The 19,373-nt window shown below is 41.3% G+C and overlaps 1 protein-coding gene across 2 annotated transcripts in view; it reads left to right on the top strand.

The window, feature by feature from the left end:
• Positions 1-19,373, top strand: part of nr5a2 (nuclear receptor subfamily 5, group A, member 2) — a 70,259-nt gene that overhangs the window by 47,183 nt on the left and 3,703 nt on the right. The gene's annotated exons all lie outside the window — the stretch shown is intronic.

Below are 19,373 nucleotides of genomic sequence, written 5' to 3'. Positions count from 1 at the left end.
ACATTTTTTTGAAATTTAGCTGTTGATATCAGCAGTAGTAGAATTTCCTGGAAACACTGTATCAGAAGCAAGACATGATAAAATATGCACAATTAAAATGTGCAAAACCTCCAAAAGAGATGGAATAAAAAGGTTTTTATTTAGCTTTGGGACATAGAACCAAGTCAAGTGGTGAGCTGGGTGTGTGAAAGAAGGTGCACGAGACAATGAGGACGGGGAGTTGGAAGGGAAAGGGAGTGTTTCTTTTTTTCAATTGGATTTTTTGTCTTTTTCCCTCTCACTGAGCTTTGGGGGGTCAGAAAGGAAAGGAGGGATTTGGAGGGGCTAGAGATCAACTGAGGAGGGGAGAAGAGAGGAAGGAAAGGAGGGGAAGAAGGAGATACGATGATGATGAAGTGGGAGGCAGGTACCGTGAAACATTTGGGATGGACAGGTGGGAGGGAGCTGAGGCTGTAAAAAGAGAGAGGGAGCATGGGATTTGGGAAGGGAGGGAAGTGGAGGGATAAGTAGTCAAATGAATTAAGGGACGAAGAGAAGGGGTACGGTGATGTGTGTGTTCAGATCCCAAAGCTGCTCTCCGCTCTCTAAGCCGAGGTCAGCCACTGCCAGGAGACTGTCATCTCTGTCTCTTTCCTAACAAGTCTGCCACAAATGGCCTCTGAGGAATACACACACACGAACACACACACACACACGACCAAATCTATTTTAACATCCTCCATTACAGTGACGTTAAGTTTTCTTTGCTCAACCTGGCCCCTCTATAGCACTGAGAGCAACAGTGGAATACATATAATGAATATTTACCTTATCCTACCCCTGCCTCCATCATCATAATCCACAAGTATTGCACTTTCCCTTCTTTACTTCCTCTGAACAAAGAAAGAAGGACTAATGAACTGCCAGAGAAAGGCACACACAGGCCTACAGTACATACACTGAGGTGATCAGGCAGGATTAATGTTTATGTTAGTGGTGTTACAGTGAAGAAAGAGGGAGGGATGGGGAGGATTGCAGTGGGGCTTTGGGGTGTCTGTCTGTGTGCATGCGTGCGTTTGTTTGTGTGGGTTTTTTTTAATGGGGCGGGGGTGTTGCTCCGGCTCAGGGTCTAAATAATTTGGCAGAAACATCATCCATAATGAAAGGCTCACCTGAGGGATGTGTATCGCCCCCGGCAGTGCCTGTTCTCCGACGTGCCCAGGCCTCACGTAAAAGAAGCCCGACACATACGCCGTAGAGATGGCTGAGGGGATCAGTGGAGGTGGAGGTCGTGGGGGTTGAGGATGAGGGATTGGGAGGGGCTTGGGTAATGCAAAGCAAGGAGATTTTGAATTTATTTGATTAAAATCACACACAGCTGAACAGAGATGTGTGTGTGGGATTGCCTGTTAGAGGCTGAAATACATACATTTACCTGAGGGAAAGTGCATAATGTGTGTGGCAATGAGAAAGCAGGTGTGTGTTCATGCATCTGTGTGTATGCTCACACAGCTGCGCTTGAACCACAAGCAGAGCCAATTAATAAGGATTGTAGTGAAATGAGGCATGAAAGTAGCTCTGCACTCACTGCTGCATTAAAAGATAAGATGTTCCCTCTCTATTGGCTTTATTTCATCTATAACACTGGTCACTGTACTCTCAGCTGGAGCTAATATAAGTGGAGAGTATACATTATGACACAGGTTTGTTACTGGGAACTACTGTTTGTCATTACTGTCATTACTTAACTGCCATTGCCATAATTACCGTGACACTGCTACTTCTATCGCAGATACTGCGATAGAACAGTAATACTACTATCACTACTACTGCTGCCTCAACACCACACAAAGTTTTGGGAGGGTATGTTCTGAAGCAGGACCATACGTAACCAGGCTTAATTTGGCATGAGAATGATCTTACCCTAACCTTCATCTTACCATAGGTGCCATACAGGAATTTTGAACACATTTGCAGTTCATCCAATATCGATGATCCTGTCTGGCAATACAGTTGTATCACTTAATACTGTGCTAATAGCATTGCTCGTACCACTACTGCAACTACAGCTTTCCTATCTGAGTCATGGAAGTAGTTGTGCCCTGTGTTATTTCTCCCTGCCTCTTTTTCTTTCCCTATCACTCTGTGTGTCTTGATTTTTCTCAATATTTCTCCCTCTCTCTCTCTTTCTGTGGATGGACAATCAGTCACCTCCTTCCTGCGAGAAGAGCTTTTAGTTAAGCCAGCTGTCGATAAAGACGGTTATATAGAAGTCACTCCAGCTGAGAGGAGACACTTTTCCTGATCTGTGTGTGTTTTTGTTCTCAGGGTTAGACATCCTTTTTTTTTAAACTTTTTTTTATATTCTCTCTCTTTATCTATCTCTTTATATCACTCTCTCTCTTTCCTCTGTCACACATAGCTTGTCTTAACTGAAGGCTGTCACCCTCTATCGAGGAGGAGATTATCACTCTAAGAGCATTGATCGCTTAAGTGTTTGTAAGACTTCGAGCAATGATTGTGTGTGTTAGGCAAGAGGCACACAAATTGGCAGAGAGAGAGAGAGAGAGAGAGAGAGAGAGTGTGTTCCCTGAGTCAGAGTTCAGTAAACGATTACTACTAGTTGTTGTATGGTGTCAGAACACTGTTAATGTGGCTTTGATTTCCTTTAAAAGGCTTAAAGGCCTAATATAAAGGCTGACAAGTTGTTGTATATATGACCAGATGATGTGGAAGCCCAGAGGTGAGAAATGGGTCACAAGTTCTAATTCAGGCCGAGGAAAGTGAAAAGAAAGAATTTCCACTTTAGGTGGAATTAACTCCCAACTGCACTGTACATGCACAGCAGTAAAATGAGTTTGTGCTAGGCAGCTTCCAGGTATGAAGTTCTGGAGGAAATACTTTTTTTAACAAACAAGGAGGGGCATGTGCTTCCTAAAATGAACACGAAATATGATGCAGCTTAAGACATGCTTAAAATGTACCATTATCAATGGGAAAAGACAAAAATAACAAGCATTATTATTATAATGTTCCCCAAAACTCAAACAGATGTATGCCTGATGCATGCCACCACACAGACGGTTTCCATACTGGCAAAGCAGGCGCAGTGACAGAGGTGAGAGTGTGTTCAGCCAGCCACCAGTTAACCCAGATCTACAGGTCAGACCCCATCAGCTGTAATTTGCTAAGACAGGCGCTGCCAGTCCTTGTCAGCCGAGAGGAGAACCAGAGTGGCTGCCAGACCAGCGCGGGGTGGTAAATGCTCCCAGCGGAGAGAGAGCAGATTTGTGGACAGAGCCCTAAATAATGCTCCCATACTGAAGCCTTTAGAAGGAACAAAGCCAGTGAAAAGCTGATCAAATGTGGAGAATTCAGGCATGTTTGATTCCTCAGCAGTGAAGGTTTATTTAAAGAAGTCGCATTGGTAGTTCTGTGAACTTAATTTCCAAGTGTTTCCCCTCATGCTGCTTTAAATGTAAGAACGGGTCATCAAACTGTATTATACATTTATCTTATGGTTTACAGTATTGCAAGTGATTCCATATTTAGTCAGTGATTCCATATTTAGTCTCAAATGCTTGAAATACAATGATCCATAATTTCATGCATGTTTATTTCATCTGCCTCTTCCAGGAGTGTATTTGAGCTATATCATTTCAGTGAAAATTAAGGCTGCAACTGATGATTATTTTCATCAGCGGTTAGTCCATTGATTATGTTCTTAATTAATCATTTGGTCCAAAACTTCTTTACAAAAAGTAAAAAATGGTTCTGATGATATATTCAGATTGCTTGCTTTGTCCGGCCAACAGTTCAAAATCCAAAGGTAATTAGTTTAATATCAATAAAATGTCATATTTTAAAAGTGGAACCAATTAATGTTTGGAGACAATCAAATAATCAATTAATAATATAATAGTAGTTGTCACAACTATTAAGTGTCCAAAACAGACACTGTTTTCTTGTATGCCTTTAAGTATGCACATTTTCTAAGCCTACACGGCAAAGTTACTGTTGGTTAGGTTAATATATATATATATATATGACAACATATATATATAAAGTCAGTGATTGGAAATCAGTAGTGTTGTCCATTCATAAGAAATCAAGACTGCCTGTGATTCAAGAGCTGCCTCAGCACCACATTAGCTGTTTGTCAACCGATTAGTCAGGCTCTGAGGTCGGAGTTTAGAGACACCCACCAATCCATCCTTCCATCCTTCCCGCCCTCCATCCCTCACCGTCCATCCAGCCCCTCTGCATTGTCTCTGTTCTCATAGCTCTGCCCTTTCTCTCTCTGTTTTTCACATCCATCTTTGTATGCCTCAGTCTATCACAAGTCCATCCTCACTACCTCGGTCACTCCTCGTTTATCTTCACCTACATCTGAACTGTCATTTATCTATGTTTTTCCTCCCTCCCTCAATTTTTCCTCCACCCCTTTCCTTCCTTAAAATGTCTTAACTACAGTCATTTAAACTTATTCTCTTTCACTGTTTCACTGTCTTAAAACCGAAAACAAGTATAACATAGGGCTGAGATCAGTTTACCAGTCTCTAAATAAATACATTTTCTGTAACAAGTCACTTTGGAATGAGTTAACAAGTTCATACATTATCTCATAGACATCAATTACATAGAAATATTGAAATAATATTTTCTTCCATGCTCTAACACAGCTCTCAATTTAATTTTCCCTACCTACACTTCATCAACCCTCACATTCCCCAGACTCCTATGCTAGGATGCATCTCTCATTAGCATGTTTAACATGCCACACACTGAAGGCAGACTTCTTTTTTTGTGTGTGCAACGCGAGGTCAGACACCAATCTGCTGACAACAACACAAACACGGCAAACGTGATTAACCTTGATAAAAAAAGACAAGTATCTCTCTCTCTCTCTCAGTTTTTTCAAATTTATCTCTCTACACAATGAGAGAGAAAAAACTCACATAATTCCCAGACAGGTAACCTAATTAAGCAACAGCAGAGGCTGTTCAGAATCAATGCCCTGATCCCTGGCCAGTGAGCAAGGGAGCTGGCTAATTCATGCACACCACCTCCGCTCCCCCCATAAAGCCTGGCAAATATTCATTTCCTGAAATGAACCGAATCATTTAGAATTCGGTCAGGGATTGATTAACATCAAGAGGCAGCGACGGTTCAATATTTATACCCATTGAGACCAACAGGGCAAAATAATGGAGCATATAACTGGAACAGCCCTTCACAACTTAATTAAAAGCAACACAATAGTGCTGCTTGCTGTGTGGCACCCACAGTTTTTGCTGGGCTGTAAGTCAACAGAATGGAGTCATCATTTGTACCTTTGACCTGATCAATACATGTATAAAGGTACGATTAGTGTGTGTATGGGTTGTTAGGCTCTGGCCTATGGGAAGCCTTGACTTAACATGAAATGGGACCGTCTTTTCCTGTGCTCAAGAGGGACCAGGAAACATCAGGATCAGCCAGTAAAGCATGTGTTTTCCAGATTTTAGGCAGTGTTGCTTAAACAGGAACACAGCTTAAATGGCAGACAAAATTGTAACTTAATTAATTTAACCTTTACTGTAAGTACAGGTGCCGACCAGAAAATAAATCACAAGCACAAATAACTTTCAGAAACTTGTGACTCAAGGAAACAGCAGAAATTACAGGCGTAAACAAAGTGACTACCCATCCCTAAATTTCTTTGGCTGCTACTAGGTAGACCATGTGATTACACTGTGGGGACAAAGTCTGTTCATCTGGTGGGGAAAATCATCTATGGAGACATAAATGAAGTCCACATGAATAATGCATGTATTTTATGGTTAAGACTTGTTGTGGGAACATTGCAACAACAAGTGAGGACAGTGCATGTATGCTGTACGGGTTAGGCAGAAAAGCTCCCTTTTCATCTGAGAGAGTCATATGTGAACACAGTAGACTTAAAGTAGACACATGTAGTTTGCAGACATCTCACATGTGAAATGTTTGAGCTTATGTTAAGTTTCACATGTGAAGTATTACAATTCAGATGTAATTTCTGCCACACTAGAAGTTCATGAGAAAAGACCCACAAAGTGTAGGACGTATGTGTATGAAATGTGGCATGAATCATGTTTATTAGTGTGTGTGTGCGTGTGTGTGTATGTATATGTGTCTGTGTGTATGAGCATGCGGCTCCTATGCTTGACTAATGTTTGTTTGTCCCACAAATTACAGACTCAGTGACTGGATTGGTGCAATGACAGCAGTAATGGAAAATACAGTAGTGGTGATTGCTGTGTAAATATATGTATAAGGTTCACAAAGTGCAATCCATGCACACAGCGACTGCATCTAGTGCTTTTTCATCACTCTGTTTTGAAACTTGGTGAAGTGCTCAGCAAACACATGCTGATTGAAAAGTATTGGACTCTTTTTTTTTTAAACCCCCCATCAGCTTCCTTCAGGCATCATTGTGACACAGGAAACAAACAAAAATATTTGCCCAAACTTTGTCTAATCAAGTTTGAGTGTCCCGACTTTTCTTTCATCTCATCAGGAGTAGGTGGGAGTGTGCCCTAAAGCAATGAACCTAATACTTCCGCCTATTTTCTGTCAATTTTAGGCTAAGAAATCTAACATGGCATGCAGTTGGCTCCTGATTCTGGCTGCCACTTTGTAGGGAATTCCATGTAATGAGGCTGCCTAAAAGGCTTTCAGACTTTATCAAGCAATAAAAGCTCCAGGTCTCCAGCCCGCCACTATTACCTGGCAATACTTGCAGGCTGTTGTCATTAAGCAGCAGTTGCGGTGAGTTGTGGTGGTGGTGGGGTAATTGAGGATTGCTGTCTCTCACCCTTGACCTGACTCCCCCTTTACCCTCAGCCTTGCCTTAGATACGTTACAGTTTCTTGATGGATTTCGACATTTCCCACATTATCTCCAAAGTATCTCCCTAATTTACAGCTTTCGTTTCTTCTCCTTTTAGGCCTTATCTTGAAAGGATTTATATGGCGATTATGTTGACACTGTTCTTTAGCTGGTTCCAAACAGCCACTTAATAGATGAGAAAAGCAACATAATAGGAGCAGGGTTGTTGAAATGGACAGAGCTCCCTATTGATACGAGGACAGCAGAAACTCGACACATCTTCTGTCACAGAATGAAAACGATCTTCTATAGTTTTGAAATATTGCACTTGAATGTAGAAGCAGGTCAGCATATTTGATGAAGTTAATATACTTTGATTCTTGGATTGTATCCACATGCACTTTATATAAGTCACTTTGGATATAAGCATCAGCTAAATAAATGTACTACTGAGGATGGTAGCATAATTAAACGTGTATGGGATAAATTACTCCCGCAAACCATAGTAAAGAAAGAGATAACAAGAGACAAAATGTCTCATATACAAAAGTACAGGTATGTTATATGAAATCTCCAGGTCTCCAAAGATTTGAGAACCATGCCATGAAGTCATGCCAAGTAGAAGTTTTAGTTGTAGGATTAGTTCCTTACATTACCTGTTTGTTATCTTTAGCCCAGAGAAAAGTGAAACCACAGTATATCCCACCAAATACTGAATTGTCAAACTTTTGACATGATGTGATCAAAGTGCCACAAAGAAGTATATTTGTTTTTTTTTCATAGTTTTTCTCTTGGCTCAAGTGTTTCAAGTTGGAACCAAAGGCACTGTAACCATGAAAATGAGACTATATAATGAGTACAAGATGAGTATGAAAACAACAAAAAGGAGTAACAGCAGACCGTGTAATACAAAGTAATTTAAATCCAAAGCAGTATGATTATTATTACAGAGTGGAGCATATTCTCTCACCATCTCCCAGTAGTGTTATAAAAGTAATATTCTCTTTATGACACACACTATCCACACCCAGTAACAGTCATAACATATGCAGCCCAGCCATGCACTCCTGCCGGAATATGGTGACATCTGCACGGTGGCAGTAGGATTTAATACACACTTTAACTCACTGCCCCGCCAAAGCAATACAGGACATATCCTCTAAACCTCTGCTCCCCTCTATCAATACACTCATTAACTACCGTAGCAGTGAGTACAACCAGACAAATGCTCCTGTAAAAGTTTTTTTTACTAAAGAAAAAACCTTTTCCTCAGTCTACCTCCTCTGCTCCTCTCCTGCACTCCCATGTGGGGTGATTTAAGACTAGCAAGCTATGGAGAAACTGTTGCCCTCCATCTCTGCCCTTCTCCCTCCCTCCCTCTCATTCTCCCTCTCCTTTGGCCTTATTACAGGCTGTCAGTTTATTATAAAACATTAGGAAAGCAGAGGGACACTTGCAGTTACTGTCCTATCGATCGGCAGGGATAGATTCTGTGATTTAGAGTCAGCCTCTGCTCGCGCCCTCCACATTCTCGGTCTCCTATTAAGGCACCAGCGCTTTGCTTTGGCTATTGATGTCTCAACATTAACAGTTACAAGCTGCTACAGAAAATCAATGTTCAACTTTTATTACCGACTGCATAACGCAGAGGACCTCCCACCAGCTGGTACTTAGCAGTCAAAAGGAGGCGCGGATGGTCCACCCGGCACATCAGGTGTTTTCTAAGTGATATCTGCAGTAATATCAATCAAGTGTACAGCATATAGGGGCTTTCAGGGGCCAGATGAGGGCCTAAGAGCTTAGCGGTATAGCATAGGAGATATTGTCAAACAAATTAGAATATTCTTGCAGATATCAGACTCTGTGCCTGGACAAAGACTTGAAAGTGTCAGTGTGAGACAGCAGGGAAGTTTTTGTCTAAAACTTCTCACGCTGAATACTGCCAAACATCTACACTTTTCTTGAATATTCCCAGTTCTCCGCCACAAAAACACACATACAGCACATCACCTAAATGTCATCAAGCTAAAATAACAATCGATCCCTTCAACCACCACCACCGACCAGCCATCCATCCAATATCAGCCTCAACCTGGATGTCGGTCTGTTATAACCCAGGTAGCGTGGATCTAGAGCGGCTAAGGCCTCTCAAACATTTATGAGGGGCTACAGAGCAGCGGTACGGCAGTCCTTCTGGGACAAACAGCCCCCGGTCCTGTACTCTCAGTCCCGATCAATGGAAATGAAGTTCATTACACACATTTTTCCCCCTCCTCCCCCGATCGTCGAGCAGCACACCGCTGGGGCTGCATTACACTTGCTTGTTTACGTGACTGCGTGTACAGGGGAAGACAGGGGAAGGGAGTGTGTACCAGTGTACATTTGTGTGTGGAGTGTGTGCGTGTGTATGTGTGTGTGTGTGTGTGTGTGTGTGTGTGTGTGTGGGGCTGCTCCCAGTGGCCAGAGCTTGAGGTTATCATTATGTACAGGTCGGTCCGCTGCAATGCTAATGCTAATGCATTCTCAGTGGCCGCAGCTCAGGTCCCAGCGCTGTGCTAGCTAGGTTGCTACTCCTCTCCAATTAAAGGCAAAGGGTTGTCTGTTTGGGGTAGATAGGACAGGTCTGGGCTATCCGAGGCCCTGCGGAGAACAAGTTCACATTAGTTGAGAAAAACAGACTCGGAGAACAAATTTTGCATATATTGGAGTGCTGCAGAAAATCCCACTCTTGATTTGAATGATTTGTTGATTGGAGATCATCTATTATCTGCCTGTGATTTCATTTGGCTTAATAATTTGTACAGAGGACTTACTTGTTTACTTTTATTCTACATTGCCTAACCTTACTGTTATTTCATCGACCCAACTGGCTTTAAACTCTCTATACAAAGTGCTATTAAGTTTGGTCATGGTAGACAATACTGTATATTTATGTCATATGCAACATGTCAACAGCCGTTTTAAGCATTGCGGTAATTTCAAAAAGCATAATCTCAAGAGCATTGTAAACTAAGAAAGACAAACCAACAACTATGGGCTGGTTCTGGCAATCGAAAGAGCATCAATGTTTCACTCACAAGCTGTAGATTTACAACTGTGCTACAAGATGAGGACTGTGTGTGTGGTTTGCAGTGTTGCAAGACAGCAGGGAAAGAACAACTGCCACAGTCATGTAGCGTATTGATCGGACCACCTGCCTCGACCTTACTTAAACATTACATAGAAAGAGTTACACAATCCTCCCAGGAGCTCTCTCAACCAGTGATCACTCTTTCTTGGTTGCTTTTCCTTTCTTTTTCTTGCTCTCTAGGAAGCCTTCACTGACACACACAAACACACCTATGCATACATACACACACATATACAGTATAAAGTAAATATACATAGTGATGTAACACACACAGATAGACACTCATGTAAACACACAAACCATTGGATCTAGCTAAAGGGCGGTGGTGTGGCCCCTTAATCTTTAAGTGTGTTGCAGGTCAAATGTTCAGAAATACAAATGCAATCAGATGGACCCCCAGCTTTACACACCCACCATGTCAATCATTTGTAAAGTTGTAAATGCGAATGGCAGCCCTTAACTCCTTCAATCAATGTCTCAGTAGTAGCTACAGTATTAGTGGTGAATTTTCACAGCAAAAACAAATCTTTATGACAAGATATTTATGGCTGCTATAGCTCATGATGTGTCATTAGTGTTACTCAATGTCACTCATTGGACAATCATTATGATACGCACAATGTAAAAGAATAAAGTGTGGAATGAACTCAGAGATGTAATGGTTGAGCAAGATAAAAGGGGTGACGTACTAAGCTGTTTTAGAAGACTTAATGCCTGCTTAGGATCCTACTGTGATTGGAAAAAACATCCTTACTTTGTAATTAGAAAAATCTTGAACAACGTTCTTGTTTTTAGAATGAAACTCTTTATTTGTTGCTGATTTCTGACTAGCTTTCCCCTCGCAAGCGTGTGAGCCTACATATGAAAAAACGCTGATGATTAGAGTAGAAGTAAAAATAATCCTCTACATTCACCTACCGCCCTGATATCACAAATGGCATCACAGTACTGCTTGGCATGTGGATTGTCAGCCATTGTTTTCCTATGTGAATGTGTACAGTGCAGAGGCATGTGTTTAAACTATGGTGGTGGTAAGCTATATGGTAGTCATGTGGCTGCTATACGATTATACCTTCTTCCCTTTGCTCTTTGAGCTTCAGTGTGTTTGTGTGTGTGTGTGCATGCGTGTCTTTAGACAATGTGGTTACAAGATACTTCTGGCAGTGCAGAGAACAGTGGAGCTTTACGGTGATGTGCGTGCGTGTGTGTGTATGCTGTGGTGTGTGTGCGTAACCAGAGACAGTGGTGATTAATCGTTTTAAAGCACAGATGATCCAACAGGTGGTCTGACTCGCTGTCTCTTGTTCTCCCACCCTTTCTCTCTCTCTCTCTCTCTCTCTCTCTCTCTCTCTCTATGTTGAGCCCCCACCCACTCTGTGACCCCCACACCCCCACTCCTGAACCATCACAGCTCCTTTCTTGTCTCTTTCCTTCTTGTCCTGAAGGGTATTTTAAGCAACAAAGCCCTGTGAGTCCACTGTCTTATGCACAAATACACACACATGTTGAGCATAGCTATTCCTTGTATTGCATTTTAAAAAACAACATGGTAGTGCAATGGAAACCTTTAGAGCTGCTGGCAAATGTTGCAAACAAGGGTCAGGGAGGACATGTTAAAACACTAGAGAGCATTAATCAACCTTCTCTTCACACACATAAAACTACAATACAGTACACACACATATATCATCAGAGAATAATGTTGTGTAATGTAAAGGAATATTACTAGGCACTGCCATGCATTTGTCATGCCAGTCTGTGCAAGCTGCCTTAGAGCATAAAGTTGTACTTTAGTGCCACCTGGCACTGATATCCTTAGCTACTTATGATATAAGAAAATAAACAGGAAGTCAGCATCAGAAAAGATTTGCTCTGTAAATAGTTATCAAATCCAAAAATATCAGTTGATGCTTCTGTTCATACCACATTGTCATGGAGGGAAAAGACATATCTAGAATGTAAAAAGAGAGCAGCCACATTAAAGATGAGCAGCTAGTTTGACCCTGATTACCCTAGTACATTGTTGATTTTATGCATATAAGCTGATTTTGTTCTGTACATTTTTAAACTTTATGGGCACAAGCTGGTTTCTTTTCTTATTGGTTTCCTTCCCATGAATCTTAAACGTCCTAGATTTGTACTTGTACCACAGGCCCATTTTGTCTCTTTAAATTCTTTCAATAAAATTGGTAAAACTCTCAAACCATAGTGAATGCAGAACACAAATTGAAAGCCACAACTACAGACAAACACACTCCACAATATATTTTTTCATTAAGCAAGCGTCATTGTGGTTTATCCTCAAAATGACTCATTTCCTCTAATTCCCTTGTATTATGCATTTGAAAGTCCTAAGATTTGGAGCAGTACAAACATCCAGTAAAACCCTAGTTCTCTAAATCAAGTCCAGCTTTGAAAGGCAGTATGCAAACATGTCATCTTACATTATCCCTGAGGGGGAGGAGAGAACAGCCACCGCCATCCAATACTTCGAATAAATTAAATCTCAGTTTGCACTTTGCATAAGTTGACTCCACTTGTCACACGACAGGGAACGCAAATCACACAGAGAACAAAAAAGTTAAAAGAAGATGTGGAAAACTTGTTGCACACAGTTTCTTTTGTCCGCACTTTACCTGCTGGCTTCCATCTTTAAATGAGAGCCAAGAAAAGCAGGGAGGGAGTGGGGTAGATGTAAAATGAGAGAGTACGAAGGGGGGGTGACGCTATGGATTAACTGTCCTTCAAGCTGAAAATATACATCCCCAGGCGCTTGGCACTGAATTATTAATTCAAATTTGTCAGAGAAAGAATGAGAGAAATCTATTGACGGGGAGACGGGCCCTTTAATGGTCTCATTAAAGGGGAGGCTTCCCACACCAGGCACCTTCTGTACTGCTGCAGGAGTTTTCGTGGCAGAGGAGGGTTGGAGGGGGGTACTTGACCCCCCAATGATTTTCTGTCACTTTATCATAAACAAGAAAGGTTGACATGCCCCTCCACTCCCCACACCCTCCATCCACCACCAAACAAACCCTGTGCGTAATTAGCCAAGGGGTGCAAAAGTGCACTGAATGTAAACGAGGTTCACATTGATACAGACAGCAACGACACACACACATTACATGCTGTGCCTGCTACTGTTGTTGCTGACAGGTACAAATGAAGTGAGAGGTGATGTGAAGTCTTGAAGAGTCACCTCACAGGTACAACCGTATTGATTTCTAATTCATTATAATTTTATTTTTTCCATTTCACTGCTCCATAAATCATTTCCTCAGATTACACCAAACACAGTGACTTTTCTTCTGGATCGTCGTCTATTAGATTTGAGCCCGTCAGTCAGTGTTAGCGTCATTAGCAGCATATAGCTCCATGACTGGGATCTGTTTTGGTGGTGATGGTGGTTGGGGGGGGGTTAACTGTCCGTACAATCCAGACAGCATTAGGAAGGTGAGAGAGCAGGGACCTGTAGGTGCACCGCACTGTCCGAGGTCGGCTCATTGAAAGGCATTTGGTTCCGCCTCCAGGGGGACTAAAGATGGGGGCAATAAAAAGTGGAGGGGGGAGGACTAGTGGGGCCACAGAGGGCTAAGCACTAGGTTCATTGCTGATTCAAGTCTCTCAGTATCCCTCTGGCTAATGGATTTTCATAATGCTGAGACAATGTGATTTTCCCCCCCAGCAATATGACTTTCATCCCAGCGAGTCTGCAGCTTGTCAGAAATGAACAGCAGCAAATGGGTCTAGTTGACAAAAATATTTTAAGCCATGACACAGAAGTAAAAAAAATCAATGAACTACGAGCAAAACCTTTTTAGATTGTTGTTTTGAGATTACATTTTTTACTTTGGCCCCATATTCAGCTGTTCATTTAAGCATCGCAAACTGTCAGCTCACTGGGTTTTTTCCAACCACAAAATGTACATCCTAAATTATTGTACATTATTAAGGATTATTCTCATTACTGATTAATCTAGCTAGTTTCTTGACTAACTGATGTTTAGCGAATAACATAAAAAATTTAATCACAATTTTATCACAAGTATGCAGAGCCCAAGTCAACAAATATAAATTACTTGTTTTCTCCCACCATTTTAAAAGCAAAATATATTCAGGTATTTGGAACCATATAAAAGAGAAAAGCAGCAAATCCAAAGCAACATGTGAGAAGCTGGGACCGGAACACTTTTGGCTATTTTGCATGATAAATTACTTTTATGAATCAAGTATTCAAATATTTACTGATTAATTAGTGCAGCTCCTTGCATCAAGATGACAGCAACTAACTATTACCGTTATATGTGAAAGGAGAAAATACATACATACATCCCACGTCAAAAGGTCTGAACTATCCCTTTAATACTTATCCCCACTGATATTATCCTCCCTGGCTATGCCCATCTGTTGAAGCCCTCAAAGTCCATAATAACAGCCACAGACAGGACCAACTGATGCAGGGTGTAAATTTGTTTTCCCCTTCACCTCAGGATAAATCCCCAGCACCTTCCAGCCAGCATAGGCAATGAGAGAAGCTTGTCTCCTTCCTGCTCAGAGCGCCTTTTCTCTTGTTTATTTTATCAGTCCTAAGGCACTTTCCCTTTCCTCTCAATATCTCTCAACCTCTTGCCATCGCCCCACCAAGCCCGCCAACCCATCCTTGGGCGACAGAAGTGAACCAGCGGCTACCTGTTTAGCTTAACAACAATAGCACTGTTGTCGGTAGAGGCTTAGATTTGACTTAATATATCCCCAAATGGACCATACCTGCTTAATTCTCTTTCTTTGGCATTTGGCCCCCTCAGAGGCTAAAGGGAGGGTTTGATGAGTTGGCGTGCAAATTGAGCCTTCATGCTTTATTCTGACACTCTGGCAATAGGCCGTCCCCATTGGTGGCCTGTTTCCAGAGCCAGGAATGTGAGACAGTCGTTATTATGCGTAGTTAGCGCAGACGATATTTGGCCTCTGGACATTGGGCCCTATGTTAGCTTGAGGGCATGTAGCTACGTTATGTTACTATATGCTGATGAGATAAAGAGTCACTTTTCAAGATGAAGGGTCACTGTTCAGTGCTTAATGGGCCATTGCTAAACTAGTAAAAATGTTAATGAGTGTAAAGGACACTTCCTGAGATCCTTTCACTCCTTTAGATACAGAAGACAAGAAGGTTAAAAATTTGCTGTGGCTGACAGATGTTCTAAAGGCTCAGACAAAACAGTAACCTCATTTTATAGCCTGAGGGCCCCAGAACACCAAAGTGCTTGTTGGATGGTCGAACAGCATCTGATACCTCTAACCCCCACACCTTGTGGATATCAGGGGCTATGTATCATAATTTCTGCAGCTTTCTGGAAACAACAATCCGTCAAGCACACCCAATTCACACAGTGATTGACCAGGTGAGCAGAGATGAGAAAGTGTCACTTATTGTATGTACAAATGAGTGTAGCACCACAAATGCCAGTCAGGAGACTGTCTGAAAGTGTTCACCATTTAATTCTGATTGTGTCTCGCTTTCCTCTATGACCCCACCTTTTTACCCCAACTTTGAGTGTGGCTTTTCAAAAATACAATAATAAACACTTTTGCCAATACATCATATGTACTACTGTAGGAAATTTTGAGTATATCCGCTCCTTAACCCCCAAAAAGTCATGTAGCTCAAGGCACCATTACTAGAAATCAAAATTCAAAAGATAAAACTGAAATTGATAAACTATTGAGCTTATATACATGCTCCTTTTGTATCATGTGATAAGATAATCATGATGCTAGCCTTTGGTGTATCAAGTCTCAAAGAACTTCCATTAAATGTTAAGGAGCACACAACTCCAGTTTTACTCGCCTCTAACATGAAGGCGTCGTATCGGAACAAGGGAATTCCCCAAATGGGACTTAGAGGAAAACAAGAAGGCTGAGAGCTCCAGGGAGCTGGGAAACATGTTTGCTGGCAAGCATAGATAGATGAGGACTGAGATACTCTAATGGGGAAGCAGAACCTCCTGTAGAGGGAAAAAACACAGACACACACTTCCACGCGAAATGCTGTCAGTGGAGTATTGATGGGAGCTGAGGTGAGTGTGTGTGTAGCTGTACTGTGTGTGTTTGTGTACTTCATGACTTTATGGTGGTGTGTAGGATAGGATGGGGGGTAAAGGAGGTTGCTATTCTCCCAACACAAAGCCTAGTTTATGTATCAGGGCAGTGCACCATAACTCAGATAATAGCCTACTTAAGTGATACTGCTAACCATGCGGTCATTGCCCCTTGCCCCGAGAACCTTATTTGCTTTGATTGGCCTTGCTGCCCTGTTTTTTAACACCACTCATACACAAACACAGTCACATTATCCCAGTGACCACGTAGCTCTACATGTTGCTTATTGTAGGCGGTCCTTAGCCCTCACTTGGTCCCTTCAACCCACCCAAGGTTATTGGGTTCGCTTCTTTCAACGCCCCTGTCTCTGATTGGATCCAAGCTGTGAGAGAGATTAATAATGAATATCAGCGGAGTAGCGGTGGACATTGTTGACTTGATAACAATCCAGCAGTGTGCAATAAAGAGGACTTGGTCTGGATATGGGCACAACTACTCGCTCTTTGAAGCACTGCGGCAGTAGTAAAAGGCGCTTCAGCTTTGATAGGCTCGTATAAGCGACTGTGAAGTCCCTATTGGAATAGCCAAGCCCCAAACTCCCACCTATACAGGAAGTGACCAGTTTGTCCTCCGCTCACGTTTAATTGGCCAGGTTTACTGACAACACTTGACTCAATAACCGTTGATGACCCGAGTTTTACGTGTTGTTTTTGGACCCAGCAGGAAAGTAGTGAAGTTTGAAAGGCAGAGTGAATTGGCAGCATGTGACTGAGAGGATTACTGATTGGGGCACTAAAATTGTAATGTGAGAGAGCATGGTGTCATTTTGCCATGCACAGTATAACCCTAATAGCAGTGTCTCAAATGAAAAACACATGATTGGAAATGCGTGATAGTTTGATGAAGAAATATCATGATGGAAAATAAAGGGGTGGAGGGGGTGTATGGTTTGTTTGACACGTCATAATGAATTCCCACTTACACCAAGACTTTCTTAAGTCAGAGTTTTTTTCAGTAAACACAACTATACAAAAGTAGTTTTAAAGGATTACATCCAAGCAAATGCAACTTAACATCTCATGTGGCCAATCATTTATGTCTTTCTTTTTTCTTCCTTTTATATTAGATGGATGGATGTATACTGTATAAGTGTCACTCTTACCCAATAGGATCTATTACCAGCCTGCCTTACTGTACAGTGTAGTCTTTTTCTACTTATTTGGCTTCTTACAGCCATAAACAAAGTGATGCCTGTTTGCTTTTTGCAGAGAAGGGTGACCTTTGACACCATGTGATGCTTTTTATTTTTCTTATAAGTTTTTTTTCACATCCAAGTGTCCACTCTGTGAGGCATTATTGAGATCAGAGTGAAATAATACAGCGAGTATTTGCATGAGTGAATGTCCAGTGAGCGTGTGTGTCCCTGGAGCAGGTTGATTGTAAGGGCCGGTTAAAAGTGCATGCGTACGCACATACACATACACACACACTCCTAGCAAAGATCTAGCCTAATTAAAAGCACAGTGGTAATTTCAGGGGTTCTGTGTAAGAAAGAATGAATGTGTATGTGTGTGTTTGTGTGTGTGCTTTCACATTAGGTTGCTGGTTTCAGCATGATCGCCCGTCAAATGAAACAATGTATTCCGTGGGACCTCGGGGTTTCCATTTGAGTATTCAGACGCGGCGCTGCAACGAACTGTGGCTGTTTTATGTAAAAAAAAAAGTTGATAATTAGTCCCACAGTGACTGAACAATGAGATGGAGAGAGAAATAGAGAAGGGGGGGGGGGGGGCAGCATTGAAGGAAGAGGAGAGAGCGCTTAGCACACTTAATGCTCCGACCTGACACTGTCTGGGAATCATTGATCAATTGTTGATTTTTTTGTTTGTTTTTTTCATTTCCCTCTTAACCCTTTTCACTCCTTCATCATCCCTCTCCTGTCTTAATGATCAGTAAATTAGAATCAATACACTTGTCTGATTTGATTAGCAATAAAATTAAGAAACATTTCTCATCCACCTCAGTGTTTTGTCTGGTTTTTCACTTGCCCACTGGTTTTACAAATGGCAGTAGATATCAAACTATTGTCATTTGTCATTTTTTTTGAAGCCCTCATTTATTATTTTTTCAAAAGAGGCTCTGATAATAATTAGCAATTAAAATGCTATCTTTTTGCCTCACTTTCCCCCTAATTAGCTTGACAGAGACATTGGGTATTAATTCTCTGTAGCACCCACCCTCCCCCACCCAACATCTACACATACACCCATCAAACTCCTCTCCACATGCATACAAACTCATGCAGATACACACGAACACAGACAAATCTTTCGGAGAAACCTTGGCAACACCTCACATGTTTTTGCTGTGATCTGGGCTCACCTTATCAGTTGCTGCAGAATTAACCAAAATAATTAATAAACCAAATTCAGAAGACGCTCTGACATCCCTGAATTGATTATTAAGCTGCATGAGATGCTTGTTATCGATAGTGTCTGTACGGCAGAACATACTTGCCCTTACTTGTATTACATAACACATAACAGGATTTTACAGATGAAATCATTTTCATACCTAAAATATACCTTATTATCTTTCATAGATACTGTGTGGCACAATTTTGTAGCGTCACATTGTAAGTGTAAGTCCCCTAATACAATCTAATCAATTCAGACATTTAGTTGGGCCTTGAATTTGAAGATTTTCCCCCTTTAATCAATGTCCAATATTAAGTGGTCAGACACTATGGCTAGTAACAATGATGGCAGAAACTATTCCTCACAACAACAGATGTTGTATTCCAAAAAGTAAATTATGAGTCAGCCTTGCAGGTTTGTGTTCTACAATTAAAAACCTATACAGGATGGGTATTTTATAGAATGATTCCAGTAGGTTTACACTGGATTTACTTAAATCAAAATCAAAATCCAAAAGAATTACAGCTGGGCATTGATATCTGACCCCACACAAAACTTTTGGGATAAACATGTTATGACACTAATTTTTTTAAATGTATATTACAAAATATATCAAACTACTGTGTGCAGATGGTAAATAGCAATTTGCATAAACCATATATAGTATAACATCTAAAAAGTTATCTGATGTAAATCATAAAAATGTATCTCATAAAAGAACAAGTCAACAAGTCTAATATGACTTTTAATACTTGATAGGAAGGAACACTTTTCTTAAAAGGTATTCAGGATATATTTAGGTTTGATACACAGTAATCTTTTCTACCTTACCAGCACTATAAAGGACAGTATTTTGCCACCAGAACCTTTATCTTGACTGTGTGGAGGCGGCTTTGAGACAG

The sequence above is a fragment of the Micropterus salmoides genome, unplaced genomic scaffold, assembly GCF_014851395.1.
Source record: "Micropterus salmoides isolate LMB-PRFRI ecotype aquatic unplaced genomic scaffold, ASM1485139v1 Ms_hic_scaffold_13, whole genome shotgun sequence".
Classification (NCBI taxonomy): Eukaryota; Metazoa; Chordata; class Actinopteri; order Centrarchiformes; family Centrarchidae; genus Micropterus; species Micropterus salmoides.
This window is presented reverse-complemented; position numbering and strand designations above follow the sequence as displayed.